General features: G+C 40.1%; 1 protein-coding gene across 12 annotated transcripts in view; it reads left to right on the top strand.

Annotated features, from left to right (window-relative positions):
* The first annotated feature begins 14,460 nt into the window (after nt 1–14,460).
* Nucleotides 14,461–14,733, top strand: part of MBNL2 (muscleblind like splicing regulator 2) — a 106,060-nt gene continuing 105,787 nt past the window's right edge. For 4 of the 12 annotated variants that reach the window (XM_086880863.1, XM_086880866.1, XM_086880861.1 and 1 more), the window contains exon 1: nt 14,474–14,631. The gene's annotated coding sequence lies outside the window, so the exon portion shown is untranslated. Of the gene's footprint in view, nt 14,632–14,733 lie in introns of all 12 variants that reach the window. The other 8 variants (XM_086880856.1, XM_086880851.1, XM_086880855.1 and 5 more) reach the window with 5 other exon arrangements.

Below are 14,733 nucleotides of genomic sequence, written 5' to 3'. Positions count from 1 at the left end.
TAGAAACTGTCTGATGTTAGGTTTGAGGGCTGTGGTTTGCACCCCTGCCTGGGGATGGAGCACATTTGGGGAGCACCTGGAGTGAGGCTTGAGATTTAGCTGAAGGAAATACAGTTTGTATATACAAGCCCCATTCCTTTTACGCAACAATGTGCAGCAAGTATGACTGACTGGGGAATTTGATTCAAAACTGCTTTAAGGGTTCAAGCCAAACTACCAGCATAGACACAGCCTAATTAATTTTCTAATTATATTTGCTCACTTGTTCAACAATTCCTTCAGATCAACAAGATGTGTACAATTTATGTACAACTCAAAATCTGGTCTCATTCCGTATGTTTTCTCTTGAAAGAACATGTTAGAGTAGTTTGAAATTGAAGAATGGGCCATAATGAGGTGGAAAAATCCAAGTTTTTATTTCAATGCCTTTCTCTAAGCAACGTGAGTTGTATCAATATGAATGTTACTTACATTTTGATGCTGCATGAGTAATGGATTTAAATTCCAGAGAAGCAACTCATGGTATCAGAAATCCTGAAATTGTGGCTACCACTGCAACATGATTGTTCACACAAACTTAAAAGTTATGTTATATTTTTGTGAATTTTTCCAAGTGGTATATAGAGGAGTTCAGACAAAGAAAGTGATTTGAATGCAAAACCTACTCAAGTTCCTTAAATGCTTAGCAGCCTCTACCTTTACAAACTTGGGAAAAATGCAACAGCCAGAAGATTTAAAAGTATATATTTTAATTGAAACCATAATTTCTAATCAACACTGAGAGTTATGCCTAGTATGAAAGGAATGCAAATTATATCCACTGCCACTGAAACAAGAATAAGCTAGAAAACAAGTTTCAAGCTAATCCTTTTATCTATGATTCAAATCAAATCCAAGTCAGTAGTGTCTGAAAGCTGGTATTGCTGGGATGACCATTCTCTGATACAGGTGATGTCAGACTGATTTCCCTGAAGACTGTATCACAAAACTCCAACCCACTTTCACCACACCTAACAAGTAACTGGGTATCTGGACAGTAAGCAGGTGTAGGAGCACAGAGACAGGAAATGCTTTCTTATCCTGCTGATGCTTTCATTCAAGGTGTGGGCAGAATGGTGAGGACACACACAAACCTGCAGTTCCAAAATACTCGGCATGGCACCTTCTCTCTGAGTAAAGCTCTCATGGCTCTCCCAACCTCTCACCTTTCACAGCTATGCCATTCCTTTTTTAAAAACAAATAAATTATTTATCTACACGCAGGTTGCATGAAAATTGAATAACAGAGCAATATTTTAGAGCAGTTTACCAATTTTTATTACTATCCAGTGAAGTTCAAGGGTAGTAGTTGTAAACATTTTTCATAAGTTCCAACATAAAAAACATATCTAAGAGTAACTTAGATCTTACCTCCCATGCTAATCCTCCAGTGAAGACTTAAAAAAAAAACAGGAAAAGGGGGACAAAAAGTTTATGTAATATTGCAATAAATTCCAAATTTTTGCCTCATATTTTATTAATCAGGAGTATGATCCTGATCGTATGATCTGGCATGAGGCAATTCTAGGTTTACATCCTAATACATGAAGATTAAAGTCTTTAACCCATGTTGTCTACAGGTCTGGTGGCAGAAATACTATGTGGAATTCACCTCTCCAGATGACAGAAATCTAATGTGTTACCAACCAAACAAATATAAAAGGGAAAGATTAAAAAAAAAAGAGCACCATAAATAATCTTCTGTAGCAATACTGAAAGTGTTTTGAAGCAACAGTTCATTTCTTACTCAGAAAGCTGGAGGCTGCAAAGGTCTCCTGGATTACCATAGTAACTAAAAGAATAATTTAAATCTGCCTTTTAAAGGGTTGTAAATAATGCAAGTGTAATATCAGTCACTGCTCATTGCCATTTCACATGATTCAGAAGACAATTTGAAGAAGACTTTGGTATCACCATTCCTCTTGGAATGAAAGAATTCCAGCATAATAAAATGTTGTGTCCAAATCTTTCCTTTCTCTGTTGTTTTTTTTTTCTGGATCTGTCCAATGAGAAATGAGAACTTGTACAACAGGCTTCATTTACGTGTCTCTTTGGGAACCTGAAATGGTTTTAGATACCCACTTCTCTGTTTGTCTAAAAACTCATTATCCTAAAGCACTGAGAATATGAATCAGACTCTCTCTATGTGTGTATGTACCAAATGTTGAAGGATCTTCTGGGAACATTACAGTGCTAGTACAGAGCTGCAAACTGTGCATTATCTGCAAGAGTGGGAACACACAACTATATGGGTGCTGCTTTCAATATTATTAAAAATATTACCAGAGAAAATATTTTAGGTGGGGATTTAAATATACGGATGAAATGGCACTGATGATCTTGTACAGACAGCTATAGGAAAAAAGGGAGATAAAATTCTGATCTTGAGTGCTGGAATGAAAAAATATAGCAGGACAAGAAATTCCTGAAGAACCACAAAGGTAACCTTTTTTGTGATGTAGCAAGTAGATACTTTTGACTCCTTTTGACTGCAATCAGATGGTTCTGTATCTCCTGGGTCAACTTCTCATTGTCACAGTAGGAATGAGAAAAATGCTTTCTGAAAGCAAGCTGAAAATTATTAGCAAATTGAGTAAAATGATGCTTAGAAAATATTTTTTTTAGCAAACAACCTATACACATTTTTGTCTCATCTAACTGCAGGGGTGTCCCTCTGTACAGAAAAGATACAGTAAAGGGACAAATCCAGCATACATCCTTAAGACAGCCCAGCACGTATGAAGATCTGGACAAAACTGTTTTCTTTCCAGAGCCTCTGTCACTCACATTCATCTTTCCCCTGGATTTGTTTTCTCAAATCCATCATTGTATCTGTGCTTTCTGGCTTTGGCTTAGTATGCTGCTTGTTAGCTTCTTTACTGGGCCTAGAAATAAAGTCTTCCTTTTGCTTAGACTTCTCTTGAGCCCAGACAGCCTGATGCACTGAGAATATATACCTGTGGTGTGTGTGCCAAGGCTGTTTGGCCATGATCCAGGCAGTTCTTATGTCTTGTCCTCAAGGGAAACGTGCCATTGCTGCCTTTTCTTCCTGATGTGTGAGGCAGCATATCAGGAAACCTATACCTAAGATAGTAAACCAGTAATATTTACCACTAGTATTTGCTGTATTTATTGCAGGCTCAATGGGAGCAAGTAGGAAAATCCTTTAGTATAGACATGTGAATTCATATCAAAAGACAAGGAAGGAAAAGGATGGTGTGACAGACATATATATATACACATTCATATATATTCAATACAAAGAAGAAACTTATATGCAGACTATTAAGGCACAAATCTTTTTATTGAAGTGTTGGTAGGAAGTATGTACAAATTCTATGATGGTTCAGGTAGGGAAAATGTAGAAGAAATCAGATATTATGGGATTAGTTTTAGTCCTTATTAAAATAGACAAGACACATGTAGGTGGGCATAGAAGCCTTAGAAGAGAACGTACATCGTTCTAATCAATAACACAAAAAAGAGGATTTACTTTAATTTCTGACCTGATAGAATTCTGTTAAATGAATATAATCCTTAGCCTACTAAACTTTAGTCTAACATTATATTGAATTCATAGCACTTGCTTTGCACTTTGAGGAGGCAAAGTGCTGTGAAGTATTGATCATGCAGCAAAAGGATGGCACTGAGTATTTCAAACTACTGTGGTAGTTTTCCTTGGAAGTAAAAACATATCAGTCCCACAGCTTTTGTTTTGGCAGTGAGAAAATGAAGGCCAAAACTCAGATTTCCACCAAGTTAGTAATCCAGTATAATCCTCAATTTTCCAAATTTATTAGAAAGATCGGTGGCAGAAATAGTTCTGTAACAACTCCCTCAATTTATATATAGTGCATTATTTTATTATCCAGTGATTTGGTATCCATTTTTCCTGACTCATTTTGCTTGTGTTGCCACTCTTACTTTGTATCATCTTTTCAGTGGATTGAATTTGTTTTTCAGATCACTCAAGTGCCACACTAATGGGACTAATGGTAGGTAAAACAACACAATTAGAAGGGCTAAATTCTGATGACTTTTGTTATTACCTAGGAATTCACACAGTTGAAATTTTTAGCTGCAGCTGGATTTGAAATCAAGTTTTAAATCAAATGAGAACTTACAGAAATATTCTTATATCAAGCCTACATAGCTCCCTTAGGATATGTTGGTATACAGAAGAAACATACCTTTAAAGATGGGTGATTTCTCCATAACATTAAGTCAAATGAATTTATATTTTAAAGAACTTGCCATGGTGAAGTACTATGTTTACATAATGCTTCCAGGAGAAACAAGTTTCACAGGTGCATTTTTTAAAGTTGGTTTTGTTGATTATTTTTTCCCCCAATAAGGTTCTTCTTAAATTTTTAGTATAAACAATATTTTAACCTAGGTAAGTAGAGCACTTCCACTGTTAAGTTCCTTTGCATTATGTTGGTCAAAAAAAAAAAAAAAAAGACACTCAACAAAACATATGAGAGAAGAGCCAAAGATAAAATGCTCTTCAGATTTGTAAAACAAAGTAGAGAAGGACAATTAAGTGTCAAGGCATACATTCAACATACTTAAGGCACTATTTGTACCCCACATGCTGTAAATTTGGTCCAGACTAGCCAAATCACGATTAGAAATAGGATGCTGCCAAGTCAGATTTCTATTCCATAAGTAACATCTGTACAAGATGTGAAATCAAGTACAAGATTTCCCTGTTTACTGACAGATAAGTTAACCCACAGATGCACTGCTTCTTCACAGTGCAGTGTAGAATTCATGCACATGAATGCATTTATATGAATTGTACATTAGTGCTGAATTATGTAGATGTGAAAGCATGTATCACTTTCCCATCTGCTGCTTCACTTTGTATTGCTCTATTGATTTGGAAATAAAAACTCTTCTGGTATTGCTCGAATAGTTGCTTAGTTCCAGCACCATGTTCTGCCAGGGTCACCCAATGTGATTTTTCTCATCTGCAGCTCCTAACTGGCCACTATGAGCCTTTTCTCTCTGATTGCAGATAGATTGCTAATACCTAATTCAGATGGCAACTGGGACTGGGGCACCCAGAACCACCTGGCTGTGAGTCTGCTTCGTTGCAGTTGGGAAACTTCTGCTTTTTTTCTTGTTTTGTTTTTTGTTTTGTTTTGATTTATTTTATTTTATTTTATTTTATTTTATTTTATTTTATTTTATTTTATTTTATTTTATTTTATTTTATTTTATTTTATTTTAATGGATTAAAACATTTAAATGGGTTAGCTGCCTCTTGTTTTCAACAGTCATTTTTCATGTCAGAATTTACATTACTTATTTCATTAAGTCAGGTCATGAGGTTATACAGGGCAGAAAATTAGAAGACCTAGAGCCCAACTAGAACTTAATCTGGTTACTGCCATATGAAATAATAAAAAATGTTTCTATAAATGCATTAACAACAAAAGGAGGTCTAAGGAGAATTTCCATTATTTTTTGGATGTGAAGGGAAACATAGTGACTAAGGATAAGGAAAAGTCTGAGGTGCTTAATGCTTTTTTTGCCTCAGTCTTCAGTATTAAGACTGGCTGTTTTCTGGGCACCCAGCCCTCTGAGATGGAAGATGAGGAGCAGAATGAAGCCCCCATAATCCAAGGGGAAATGGTCAATGACATGCTATACCACTTAGAGACACACAGGTCTATGGGCCCCAATGGGATGCATCCCAAGGCATTGAGAGAATTGGCAGAAGCGTTCACTGAATCGCTTCCCATCCCATCCCATCACTGCTGGCTAACTATGGAGGTTCCAGCTGACTGCAGGCTACCCTGTGTGATGCCCAGCTATAAGAAGGGTTGGAAGGAGGAGCCAGGGAACTACAGAGCTGTGAGTACGACCCAGATATTGGGGAAGGTCATGGAGCAGACCATCCTGAGTACCATGTGCTGCATGCAGCACATGGTGGGACAGCCAAGGGATCAGGCCCAGCCAGCATTGGTTCATGAAGGGTAGGTCCTCCTTGACCAGCCGGATCTCATCCTGTGACAAGGTGATCTGTCTAGTAGATAAGAGGAAGGCTGTGGATGTTGTTTGCCTGTACTCTAGTAAAGCCTTTGACACTGCTTCCCACAGCATTCTGGAAAAAACTGCTGCTCATGGCTTTGGCAGGTGCAGTGATTGTCTCTCTGTACTCGGCACTGATGAGGCCACACCTCCAATTCTGTGTTCAGTTCTGAGCACCTCACTACAAAAGAGACACTGTGGAGCTGGAGCGTGTCCAGAGAAAAGCAATGAAGCTGGTGAAGGGTCTGGAGCACAAGCCCCACGAGGAGCAGCTGCAGGAGCTGGGGTTCTTTAGCTGGAGAAAAGGAGGCTCAGGGGAGACCTTATCACTCTCTGCAACCACCTGAAAGGAGAGAGTAGCCAGGTTGGGATTGCTCTCCCAGGCAACCAGCAGCAGGGCAAGATGAAATGGCCTCAAGGCATGCCAGGGGAGGTTTAGATTGGATATAAAGAAAAATCTCCTCATGGAAAGAGTTGTCAAGCTTTGGAACTGGCTGTCCATGAGAATGGTTGAGTCACCGTCCCTGACAGCATTTAAAAGACTGTAGACATGACGCTTAGGCACATGGATTATTGGTGGACTTGGAAGAGTTGGACTTAAGGATCTTAAAGGTCTCTTTGAAACCTAAATGATTCTATGACTCTATGATTACCTTGGTTTTGTACTGTCTCGCTTCCAGAAACTCCTACCTGTATTTTCACACCATAACTGAGGCTCAGGTAGTTAGGAGGGTACCTAGGGTCGTCAGTACATTGCATGTAGAAGGAAATAAATTATTTAAACTTTATTCATTTGCAGAAGTACTCTATAGGTATAAAATTCTGACATAACTCCTGTGAATTTGTGCTCTAGGGATCTGTTATATATTCACTGAACATATCCCTATAAAAGTCATTTGCACATTTTTAAAAATTGCTGTAGTTTATAAGGGACTGGATATCTGGATTCATTTTCTAGTTCAAATGATAAACTTTAAAATATTTGCATTTTTTTTCCTGGATAATTTTAAAATCAAAATTCTTAAACAGCTATCATTCTTAGACATTTAATAGGAGAAATGCTAAAAATGTATTCTAAATTGCAGAATAAATCTCTTTTCAAGAATAAAACAAACCCCAAACCTACAAAAAACCACAGAAAACAAACTTGTGTTATTAATTTCATCTCTATTCAGCAAACCATTTAAACATACCAAGGCTCCACTGGAACTTCAAGACATACTTAAGTGGTCTGAAAAACAGCGATAAACTTAAACAAGTCCTTAAAGTTAAGTGCTTTGTTGAAACAGAATTCAGTGTTGCAATTCCCACCCTGTAAATTATTAAATAGATGTAGGTGAAACTGTAAAGTATGAACTTTAGCAACCTTTTTAATGGGTCTAAGGAAACTTCTCTGGCAAGGACTAACAATATTTAAAAATATGTGAGCTGCCGTTTTAAAGAATAAAATGGTTTGGTTACATTTAGGTACAGAAATGGTATTTTAAAAAGGCATGTGGTGACACAGATACACAATGAAGTTTTGTATAAAAATAAAAGAATGTTATTTTAAAGGTACATCTTCTTCAGCAGGGAACCTGCAGCACTAACTTCAGCCCTGTTTTATATAATGTCATGGCCATAGGACTGTGTCTGATTCCTTGATTCTCTGAAATTAGGTGAATATGGCCTGGGTGTAAGTCCTATTTTAATGCACACCTGGTAGGATTATTGCTTTTGTCTCTACTGGCCTTAAAAAACTATAGGATAAAGCACCCCTGCAATATGTTCTCCTATATATGAGTTGTCAAAACATTTGGATCTTGGCAAATGACAACATATTTTATGCTAGAGCTTATCATCTATATGTAAAGCATCAAGATGGAAAATAAATAAAATTAGTTAATTCTAACCACAGAATGCTTGCTGGATAGTTTGCATGGGGGGGAAAAAAAGTACAAAAAAAAAAAGTACCAAAAAAAAAAAAAAAAAAAAGTGATGAACTTCAAGGAGAAGGATTATTTTCTTTTTAAAGCTTCTTAATGCAGTATGCCGCCTCCCAAAGGGAATGACTCATTATAAGACCTTCTTTTGACAAAGAATAGTTAATTGTCACTCTAAAAATTACCCTGTTGTTTATGTATTTCTCATTAGAATCTGATTACACTCCATTTGCCTAAACAGGCAATGGTAGCACCAATATTCATCTGTGAAACTCTTAAAGAGCTAATTACCCAAAGCTTAGACTAATTGTCAGCATAAAGGACAAAGAACACGGCTTTGAAGTAGAAAGCGTTAAGAGAAAATGTCAGTCGTTCAAAGATAGCCACTTGTATATGCAGATCGACACGATTTCATTAGCATGTAAAGCTTTTACTGGGCAGAAAGCCACCCTGGTTAAAAAAATTAAATGAGGAAATGAGAAAATAGAAAATCAATTTGTAAGGACTCAGGTGGGGAAACAAAGTAATTAATGACAGGGATTAAAAGTAGCAAGAAAAGAAAAAGTTACTTGCTGGAGTACTAGCAAGCAACTGGATTAAATGCAGTAAAAGGGCATTTTACATAAACGTTGGGAGGAAAAGCAAGGAAGAATCTTACCTCGAGTAACAACATGAAATACAGTAGGTAAACAGCACAACAGAATTTTGGTATTTAGAACAAAGGGATTATATTTCCATGTGAGAGAGAGAGGGAGGAAAAAAATCACCTATAAGAAAGTTAGCAGCCAGGTTCTGCTGAAATCAAACTTCAGTCCTAACAGAGTTAGGCAAGAATCTGTCTTCAGCTGCTAATAAGGCATTTCCCTAGGTTGTGGGAAATTCCAGAAGAGTATTGTCAAAGTTGCATCAGTTTCGAAAAGCTTGAAATAACTTCTTGAATAACTACTGGTGTTATTCTTAACCATAGCAAAAAGATTGCTAGTTTTGGATCTTATTAGCAAAAATTAGAGGTCAAAATACAATTAAGATCTGTCAACAGACCATCCAAGAAAGTAGTTACTATAGTTCTTTTGCTGTGGAGCTTGTGTCTCTTTCCTCCTTTGTTTTGAAAACTGTGTGATTCCAAGTGCTACAGACAGCTGTGTTCACATGACAGCCATTGATTCCTTCAAAGCTTCCCAGTCAATACAGCAATAACACTTTGATTTAAAAGAACTTCCATTATACAAAATTAACATTACACGGATTAAAAACAGACTTGCTGTTTGATCTCCAGATGTTATTGTTAATGAAAAGACATAAACAAAGTAGTTATTGTAATGATTTTTTTTCCCCCAGAAACTTATTTCCGTGCTTAATACTTTTATCAATGATTTAGACAACATAAAATATTGTGGCAAAGTTTGCAGATGGTAGTAAATACTGCAGAGCATGTACTGCATTTGACAGTGAGTCTGAATCATCTCATTGAGAGCCACAATCCAACAAAAAAAGTCAAATTAAAAAGGCCAAATACAATGAATTACACATGGGATCTGGCTGCGTTAGCTGTATGTATAGAACAGGAAACTTGGGATCAGGAAACTCCACGATGTTACATATACAGAAGCAGACTGCAAGTAGGGCAAGAGGAGAGGCTCAGCACTGGTAGTTTGCTTTGGTCCTGTTCAATGGCTACCTACCACATGACATCATTGTATGACACGCTGTCAGACAATACCGAGCATGCAAACTCATACCACCATGTTCTATGAGGGAATAACCGTGCACACTAGGCAGAACAAATGTGGCCAGCTGTAAGGGGCATAGAAGCAAGTTTAGCCATGTGCATGCAATACAAAGTGTCACTTGGCCACAGGTCAAGTGAGAAGAGTCAGGGTCAGAGAGGAGTCATATATAGGTAGTATGGAGATGTACCTCTGCAGTCCTGCTGGAGGACATGAACACTGTATTGCCCTGAGCATGTTCATTGCATTTACAGCTCTTCATTAAAACAATGAATGTATTAAAATCTTGTATATCTGGGCTTCAGCTGGTCGGCTGTCACAGTATGGAAAGCCTTCTTTCTGGTGCACAATAGCCCAATTGTACTTTGTGGGTAGAGGGTTACTCTGACACACTAGAAATGAGCTGGAATATTAGTGGGAAGCCCTCATTTTCCACAATTATATGGAGAATCTCTCTTCTCAGATGCTTGTCCTCTACAGGTTTTTCACACAGTGAATGAAGTGCCAAAGAATTTAATGAATCTATAAATGGGAAATAATTTGCTTCAAAGTCAGGGGTATTCTGTCTTCCTTTGAAGCACAGAGCGACAGTTTTCTCTTAGGATCATCTGGCAATATGGTACCACTACAGACTAAAGAGGAAGCCAGTCCCTACCAGGCCTTTGGTCAACTTCAGCTTCTCCATTTCTCTGAGCACAGCTTGCAAAGCTCAGTCTGCTGTGGGATAAGACAGCTTCTACTGTGATTGCTGAAGATGAGAACAACGTCATTGGGCTGGTTCTCTGTGGCTGTGCCTTGGGAAAATTTAATAGTGCACGGTACATTGTATATCTGTAATCTATTGATTCAATATGGCCTTGAGTACTGAAATAATGAAAGACTGCAAAACTTCCTAATAAATGTATCGTGAATGTATTTGAAGTGTTATTTCCCAAGAGCATCCTGAACAGATGGGGCAGATGCTGCAATTGTCGTATGAACAAATTTAATGTTGCATACATGAAAAAAAAAGACATTGCAAAACTTGTGCAGAAACAACAGCTTGCAGACTTTGTTTCCTTGGATGATGGTGTTGCACAAATTTTGGGTGAATTGTTTATGGAAATAAATACATTGGAATAATAATGGATAATCCATAATAACATACAGAAATAAACATACAACTAACTTGCATGAGTTAATGTTTTCTCCTTAATATTAAAAAAAAAAAAAAAAAAATAGGGAAAAGAATGAATTATGGCCTAGCTATGAATCCTGATGGCTTCTGTATGTACATATATTGGTGCCCACATACAGGAAAATTTGATACTCAGCTGAATTTTTCCATTCTTTATAAGATGACATCGGCTTGAACTGGCTTGATGGCCTTTGAAACAGCAAATTAATCTTTTAAAAATCTGGAGACAGGCATAATGTCAGTGAAACCGTGCCAACTTTCCCTTCCCCCTGTGCATAAATAGATGGATACAAAAAAGGGTAATTTGTAAAGTTCCTTTTTACTGGTAGCCTTGAAAATAAAGGGGCAAAGAGAATTCATATCTGAATTTAGGAGTTTGCCATGGTCTGAAACAGACTGTTGGATTTTCCTGGTAGTCATTTTTACATGAAAGCAAATAAAAACACAGATTATGCCAGTATGGGCTGAAGTTACTTCATTCCATATACATCCTTCCCTTGTAGGAAATTCCCAACCTGATTTTAGGCTAGAGAGAAAGGCGCTGCAAGGCATAGAGATTGCGTATGCGGGGTTTCTAGTGACACATAAATGGAAGGAACTCCTAGAATGCCCGTGTTTGAAATTCACGTGTGGAGACACATGAGGGCACCACTGGGCGGGGATGGCTGCAGGTGGAAAATGGACATGTGCTGGCCCCTTCTGAGGGCTAGCTCCTAGGACTCTCCTGGATTCCATGGCTAGTGGGCAGCTTCAGGGCAAGCCCCTGAGACAGAGCTGGTGCAGCAGGGAAGGCAAGAATGGAGACTAGAAACACGGATGTCACATTCTCTTAAAAGAGTCGACAGAGAGGCTGGCAAGTTTCAGCAAAAGATCAGCATAATTTCTGAGCATCATTTTATAATTTTATAAAATAGGAATAGTTCTAGTCAAACATCTTTTTAAAATGATAAAAGCCCCTTTAGTCTTTGTGGTACATTTGTAGTAACAATTAATAATACAAATAAGAAAAAATAATCCCTGCAAATATGAAAGAGTTAATGGTATTTAACTTTGTCTTGCCTTCTCATCAGTTTTCTAGGCTGCACTTTTCCAAGTAGGGTAATATTGACTAAGCCTCATTAAACTGATTGAGAAATAATTTTTTTAAGAAAAATGCAAAATTAATGATCCATACTGCAAGATCAATAAGCCACTTCAGAATGTACATTGATAAACTATTGCCACTAAAAAATACTCTCAATTTGGTATGCAAAATGAACAAGATGGGGGAAAGTGCTGGCTAGACACTTAGGAAAGCATGAAATTCATACAGGGAAAAGCTGGTGAAGAAAGGGTGCTCTTGGCACTGACCCACTACTCCATGAGTCAGCATGAAATTGCTATTGCAACAAAAACAAATCACATTGAGGGATTTATTGGCAAAAGTTCTATATGTAAGTCACCATTAATTATTCCACTTTCTTCATTACTGCTGAGGCTTGGCTGGTCTACAGGGTCCTATTGTGGATGTTACATTCAAATGACTAGAGGAGGGAAACAAAAATGATACAAGTTTGAGAAAATGTGGCAATTTGAATCAAAAAGTAAAGTCTGAAGGGAAAATATGACTCATTATAGCTTTATATCTAAAAGATTGTCATAAATAGGATAACATCCTCCACAGTCAAAAGAGGACGACAAAATTTAATCAGGTTAATTTTCAGAAAGAGGGGCCTGCTCAAAGCCAGTTGATGGGCACATCAAGTTGCCTGAAGAAAACAGGCACCTCATGGGTGGTTTTTAAAAGCAGGGTAAAAAACAGTGTTGGATTTGGCCTGAAATACATTTAATCCTGCTTCTGGGAGTAGATGCTTAATAGAAGGCCTCAGGAGAGCCTGAGTTTTATGGTATGTGCACTAAACTCTTATTGATGGAATATCCTGTTGAGGCTTTTTTGCATATTTAACAATTTCTGTAGCTCTGCTTTCCCTCATTTAATGAAGATCAAAAACAATGTGCCAGGGGAAAAAAGAAATCACAATCTTATTTATTTTCCTTCAAAAAACTGCCATTCAACAAGATCAGAATCATACAAAAGCAGGGAAGGAATAGATAGAGATGTTGCTGTTGCTGCTTCTGGTCACCTAGGGGCTACCATAATCAGCATTGGGTTATGTTGGAACAGCAGCAGATTTTTAAATTTTATTTTCCACCCTTTTCAAAGCCACTGTCTCCTCCTACAAACTCGGGGAGAGTGCTTACTGGACCTGGTGGCATCCTCAGCTAGGCTCTAGCTTGTCTTTGTGTATACTCTATTCTATTTCCCTTTCAAAGTAGAACAATATTGCCATAATTTTTTTTCACTGGGTATATTCAAACACATTAAACCATGGGGTCACCTTGAACAGACTGGTTAGAACTGGTTTCCAATTTGCCTTAAAATATTAATTTGTCACTCTGCTCATTAATTAAATTAAAAAATTAAAAAAGGAATTTTATTTTTGTCCTTTTTTTCAGCCTCCTAACACCAAAAGGATGTGGCTAAGGTGAAAGGATCACTTTCCTTCTCAAAATGTAACACATTTTTCAGTAGCAGTTCAGTTACTGATCCTTATGAAAGACCTCAGGGACAGTCTAAAGGAATTTAGATGAAATTGAAGCGCAGCTGCTTTCCGATTTATTTCCTGCTCCACCACCCTTACATTGGGATCCTGCAGGGGTTAAGGTCCTTCGAGGATGGGGCAGCTGCGGCCTCACCCCTGGATGTTGCCTGGCTTTCCGGAGAGCCCGTTCAGGGACCTGAGCTGCCTGGAAATGAATTGTGGTGCTTGGCGGGTGAGGCTTCAGCCCTGCCAGCACACAGAGCAGGGGTTCGCAGGGCTCACGGCAGGGCAGGGGTCGCTGGGGAAGCGCGGCCGGAGCGGGCCGTGCTCCAACAGCTCCGCTGAACCGCACATTTAGCTTCACCTGGCACAAGAGCACAAGCACGGTCTGACGGGCTGGAGGCAAACCGGGAATCATTGCAGCTGGATGGGGAATATTCCATGTCTTTTAGGGGAAGGTGCCAACCCTTGTTCCAGGGACAGCGGCCTGTGGGAGAACAGGGGCAGAGGGGTACCGGGGGCCTGCGCTGCCTGCTGCGGGTGAGGGGAAGAGAGCCCATTTTGCCTGCGAACGACAGTTCACAGGAACAGAAACTGCTCACGAATTCGGGACAAAATGCGGGAAGAATAAGCCCTGGGAGTCAAGCCACGCGTTTGTTTCCTCCAGAAAATCGTCCACGGTAACCGGTGACACGCCATAGCTCCAGCAGTCAAAAGCAAGCCGAACGACACGACGCAAACCCAGGATTTTGGCCGCTCTGCAGCACCGCCCGCCCGCCCGCCGCTGCCCCCGTTGTTTTGCGGAGGAAACGCTCGGGCCCGTCCCCGAGGCGAAACACCGCGGGCCGGCCCGCAGCCCGCCGGAGCCCCGGCCCGCAGCCCGCCGGAGCCCCGGCCCCCGCGCTGCCGCTGCCCCTTCCCCGGCCCCGGCGGCGGCCGGACGGCGCGGGCTGCGGCGGGCGGGCCCGGCCCCGGGGCGGTGCGAGCGGCGCTCGGCCCCGGCAGGGAGGGGCCGGACCGCCCCTACGCGAGGAGCCGCCGCCGTCGCGGTCGCGGCGGGAGAGGTGACAAGCCGCCGCTGTGCGGAGCCGCCTCCGCCCGGCTGGGAGAAGCGGGTGTACCCCCGCTCCGCGCTCCGCTCCGAGGTAAGGCAGCCGCCCGCGCCGCCGCCTGCCCGGCCCCGTTCCGGGGCGGCTGCGGGGCCCCGGCGCGGGGACAGCCCGTGTCCGCTCGCCGCGGGGCCGGGC

Source organism: Cyanistes caeruleus, chromosome 3 (assembly GCF_971803275.1).
Source record: "Cyanistes caeruleus chromosome 3, bCyaCae1.hap1.1, whole genome shotgun sequence".
NCBI classification, from domain to species: domain Eukaryota; kingdom Metazoa; phylum Chordata; class Aves; order Passeriformes; family Paridae; genus Cyanistes; species Cyanistes caeruleus.
The sequence above is the reverse complement of the archived record's forward strand: the minus strand, read 5'-3'. Positions and strand labels throughout refer to the sequence as shown.